This window comes from Manis javanica, chromosome 5, assembly GCF_040802235.1.
Source record: "Manis javanica isolate MJ-LG chromosome 5, MJ_LKY, whole genome shotgun sequence".
NCBI lineage: Eukaryota > Metazoa > Chordata > Mammalia > Pholidota > Manidae > Manis > Manis javanica.
The window spans coordinates 12,080,360-12,086,359 of NC_133160.1; positions in this window are offsets into that span (position 1 = coordinate 12,080,360).

Consider the following 6,000-nt stretch of genomic DNA (forward strand, 5'->3'; position numbering starts at 1 on the left):
CTAGCTTGGGTCATATATAGTATATGCAAGTAATAGGCTACCAGACCAGTAATTATGCTAATTAGTAATCATGCTAATTACAACTTACTCTCAAATGATACAGGTGGGGGAAAAAAAGAAATACACACAGAGTGCATGCAGAAAATGTGGCAAGCTTTTTTCAAGTAGTAAATCTAGGCTCAGGGTAGACAGGTGTTTATTGTATTATTCTTGCAAGTGTTCTGTACACTTGAAATTTACCAAATAAAAAGGTTCAGAGAAAAAAGTTATGGCAGAAAAAAAGATAATATGAGCCAGCACTTATAGAAACCTGTGCTCATCAGGCATTGCTCAAAGTCCTTTATGTATATTAGTTTACGTTACCCTCAAAATGACTTTAAGCAGTGGGCTTTTATTATCTCCATTTTACAGATGAGTAGAAGAAGGTATTGAATGAGTAAGCAGCTTGCCCAAGGGTATGAGCTACCAAGTGCTAGAGTCAGGATATAAACCTAGGCTCACCAGCTCATGTTTTTAACTCTTATACTGTATTGCCTCCCCACACACACATAAACAATAAAAATATTTGATTGTCCCACATAACATCTCTAGAGGTAGACAGTTCCAGAGTATGTTCATCAAGACCAGGATGTTACACTCCTCCTGCTCCATCATCTTATCGTTAGTTTATAGCTTCATGGACACAAGGTGGCTGCCGCAGCTGAAACATCACATCAACTCACAATCAAGTCCAAATGCAGGAAGAAAAAGAGTGAATAGGTGTCCAGAGAGATGTGTATCTCTCCATTTTTTCCAGATATAAAACCCCCAAAATTTCCCCCTCTCCCTGATCATCCCTTACCCCTACCCCCAAAGCAAATGTCCCCTTATATCTCATTATAGTGGTGACCTGGACCACATGGTCACCCCTCAGTGACCTGGGGTCTGGGAGCCCAAGCATTTAGTACTTCAGCCATGGGGTGTAAGTGAGTGGATGAGTGAGTGCTTCTCAGTTGCCTGGTCCAGTCCAGAGACTCTGCCTCTGTCCCTGCCCCCCTTTCTCAGTCCCCCACATTATTCCCTCTTTCATTGTGTGACAATATAGCCTAGCGGTTAAGAGTGTGGGCTTTGGTACTCACTGCCTGACTTGCTCAGCTGGTTCTGCTACTTATAAAACTGTATGCTAATGGCTGTTACTTGAACTTTCTGTGCCTCCATGTCTTAAAATGGTAACCACAATAATAATAATACCTATTTCATAGGGTTATTATGAGGGTTAAATAAAACAATCCAGTTAAAGCCCTAAGAAGGGTGTCAAGCAGAAAGTACACTCTCAATAAACATTAATAATGATTACATGTGGCAGTTCCAAACTTGGGGTTTGTGGGGACGAATATCCAAATGTTACTAATCATTTGCTCCTTTCCCCCACCCCCACCCCATTTTGCCTCATTATAGTTATTACAGTCTGAAATTCCCCTGCAAGTGAAAATAGATTGCTTGGCTGGATCCCTAAACCCTGCACATGCCTAAAACTGTTTTGAAACACCTAATCTGAAAATGAGCTCGCACTGGTCCAGACTCCACACCAAGCTATACTCTGAACCACTACACTCCCCTGGTAGGACACACAGCTGCAGAAAGTCCAGCAGACAGACAGATTTAGAACAGAAGAATGCTTTATTGGTGGTCGTTTTGCTTAAAAGGGAGGGAGCAACTCTGCAGAGAATAACATTTAAGGCAAATTTTTGGTAGTAAGAGCACCTGAGTCTTCCAGAGGACCTTTGGAGTAACTCAAACCAATGTCAGGAGTTGGTGACTCATGATTTTTGGTCCAGATGCAGCACCGTGGGCCTACTGAAACTGGCCCCAGGGCTGGCTGCGACACACTTGGGTCTCGCCACAACCTGCCAATGATTCCCAAAGCTGGGAGACTTTTAAGCCCAGCTCAATTTTTGTTTTTGTTTTTTTCTGATACCTATTAAATGTATTTGCTTTAGGAAAAAATTAGGTGCTATCATGAATGTAAGCCATGAAACCATAAAACTCTTAGAAGACAACATAGGCAAAAATCTCCTGAATATAAACATGAGCAACCTCTTCCTGAAAGCATCTCCTCTAGCTAGGGAAACAAAAGCAAAAATGAACACATGGGACTACATCAAACTAAAAAGCCTCTGTACGGCAAAGGACACCATCAACAGAACAAAAAGACTTCCTACAGTATGGGAGAATATATTTGTAAACAACATATCTGACAAGGGGTTAACATCCAAAATATATAAAGGACTCACATGCTTCAACACCCAAAAAGCAAATAACCCGATTAAAAAATGGGCAGAGGATATGAACAGACAATTCTCCAAAGAAGAAATTCAGATGGCCAACAGACACATGAAAAGATGCTCCATATCGCTAATCATCAAAGAAATGCAAATTAAAACCACAATGAGATATCACCTCACATCAGTTAGGACAGCCAGCATCAAAAAGACTAAGAACAACAAATGCTGGTTTGGATAGAGCGAAAGGGGAACCCTCCTACACTGCTGGTGGGAATGTAAGCTAGTTCAACCATTGTGGAAAGCAATATGGAGGCTCCTCAAAAAACTAGAGATAGAAATACCATTTGACCCAGGAATCCCACTCCTTGGAACTTACCCAAAGAATACAAGTTCTCAGATTCAAAAAGACACATGCACCCCTATGTTTATCACAGCACTATTTACAATAGCCAAGATATGGAAACAACCTAAGCGTCCATTAGTAGATGAATGGATAAAGAAGATGTGGTACATATACACAATGGAATATTATTCAGCCATAAGAAAGAAATAAATCCTACCATTTGCAAAAACATGAATGGAGCTGGAGGATATTATGCTCAGTGAAATAAGCCAGGTGGAGAAAGACAAGTGCCAAATGATTTCCCTCATTTGTGGAGTGTAACAGCGAAGCAAAACTGAAGGAATAAAACAGCAGCAGACTCACAGACTCCTAGAAGGGACTGGCGGTTACCAAAGGGGAGGGGTGTGGGAGGGTGGGTGGGAAGGAGGGAGAAGGGGATTGAGGGGTATTATGTTTAGTACACATGGTGTGAGGGGTCACAGGGAAGACAGTGTAGCACAGAGAAGGCAAATAGTGAATCTGTGGCATCTTACTACACTGATGGACAGTGACTGCATTGGGGTATGGGTGGGGACTTGATAATATGGGTAAAAGTAGTAACCACGTTGTTTTTTCATGGGAAACCTTCATAGGAGTGTATATCAATGATACCTTAATAAAAAAAAATTTGGTGCTACCAAATGCCTTAAAAGTATCCCTTGTAGTAGTGACTCTATAGCATCTTACCACTCTGACAGACAGTGATTGCAATGGGGCAGTAGGGGGGGAGACTTGATAATATGGGTGAACGTAGTAACCACAATGTTGCTCATGTGAAACCTTCATAAAATTGTATATCAATGATACCTTAATTAAAAAAATGAAGTACCCCTTGTATGAGGGCTAAAATTAAAAAGAAAAAAATGTGTTGGCGAGGAAAAGGAGAAATTGGAACTTTCATACATTGCTGGTAGAACTGTAAGATGGTACAGCCATTTTGGAAAACAATTTGGCAGTTCTTCAAAATGTCAAACATAGAGTTGCCGTGTGACCCAGCAATTCCACTCCTATATATATAACCAAGGGAATTTAAAACATATGTCCACACAAAACCAGTACATAAATGATCATAACAATATTATTTATAGTGGTCGAAAGTGGAAACAACCCAAATGACCACCAACTGATGAATGGTTAAACCAAAGTGGTATATCCATACAGTGGAAGGTTAGTAGGCAATAAAAAGGAGAGAAGTACTGATACTTGATATAACATGGTTAACCCTTGAAAACATCGTGTAAAGTGAAAGAAGCCAGTCATATATGTATGATTCCATTTACATGGAATTCCAGAATAGGCACATCTATAGGATCAAAAAATAGAGAAGTGGTTGCCAGGGGCTGGGAGGATGAAGAGCTGGGAGACCATGGCAGGGGTGGGGTGTGCAAGGTTTCTTTTGGGGGGAATGAAAATGTTCTGAAGTTAGATAGCGGTTGTGTGACACTATGGATGTGCTTAAAAAGACTGTTCACTTTAAAAGGGTGCATTTCATAGCATGTGAATCATCTCTCAACGAAGCTGGGTTCTTTTGCAGCTACTGTGCTTCATGCATTTGTGAAGTAAGTGATTTTCGTATCTTGTTCAGACATATGAAAAGGGAAACATTTTAAATACTGGTAGAAACTCAAAAGGTATAAAAAGATAACGAGTGAAAGGAAGTCTGTCCCCACCCCAATTCCCCTGCCCTCCTGTTTCCGGGGACACTACTGTCATCATTTCCTTACATGTCCTTCTGGGGATATGGTTCACCTACACAACCCTGTATGTGTGCTGCTTCTCATGCAGACAAGAGCATACCGTCCACAGAGTTTTGCCCTTATTTTAACACTTAATAATGTATCATGGAAATTGCCCCGCAAGGACCTTATGATAAGTCCGTAGAGGGCTGTACTGTTTTTTCAAACCACAATTATAAGTATATGGATGTTATTAACATTCAGGTTATTTCCTTTCTTTTACTATTACAATGAATTTCCTTGTACCTGTGTCTTAAAAGCAACATTTTAACAGGTACTAGTAATCACAAAATATAAAGGATAAAATGGACATCTTATTAATGAACTCTTTCTAAATGAGCTCAGTGATTTCAAGTTCAGGATCTTCCCTGCACTAGCAGAGGAATGGGAACAGAAGGGAACTATGGCGAGGAGACGGGGATGCAATGGCAGTGTTTTGGGTCAAGGCAGCTCAGAATCTTGAAACAGAAGAACCCCCAAGGCTGGAGCTCTTTGGTTCAGATGTGAAAGGACATCCTTGAAGATAGGCAAAATCAGTGTCTCATAAGGCAATACTGAAGCTGGCTGCATGAGATGATGTCGATGTTTTCCAGATGGTGAGTCCAAAACCCATGAATGGGTTTGGAAATCAGCATCATGAAGTTTGCCCACCATTTTTAAAAACTGTAGTGGAATTTTACCAAATATATGAGTGGGTCTCACACAGTATGTATTGTTTCTTAAAATTTTTACCTCAGGTATATATAGAAGTGTGAATACTGAATCACCATGTGAAATATATTTGTCACTGTGATTCACACTCAAATGCTTAAAGACACAGCAAGGAACGTGACTTTTTGGCCTCTACATTCATTTTCATAACCTCAAACCTTTTGCTTAGCATATAGAACTGAGACCCAAACATTCTCCATTCCCCCCTTTTTTCTTTCTAAGTCCTATAAACGAGATGCAAAGTCCCTCATCTCCCCAGTTCCTCTCCCAAAGACAACCAGTACTATTAATTTCTTAGGTGTATTTAATAGATGCATTTACAAATAAACACACATATATGCCTATATACATATATATATATACATACATACATACATACATACACACACACACACACACACACACACACACACACACACAGATTTCTGTAACACAAATAATACCATACCATATGCTCTGTTTTGCCCCTGACTTTCACTTAGTGTATCCAGGAGATCTTTTCATACAAGTACATGTTGAGCAGCTTCATTATGCCTTATTGGCTGCATGGCATCCCATCCTATGGAGTCTCAGGGCTTTTAAAGGTTGGCTGACACCAGCCCTGGAATTAGTTTCTTTTTTTTAAATCAAGTTAGGTTTTAAAGTGATGACAGTGAGCTTATTTAAAAGGATAAACCCTCTTCTAATTATTTAGTAATTATAGAGCAGGAACATCGTAGGAATGGATGTGTTGGGGCATGAAAACAATATCTATGCCAGGGGTGAATATCTAAGCCAAGAGAAGATTCTAGTTAAAAAACAAAACAAAACGCTCTAGCTATTATTAACCAACTGGATTACAGAGTCTATTAAGGATAAGCCATGATACACATCAATAATGCCTTCCCCACCCACAAGCCCTTCTGAA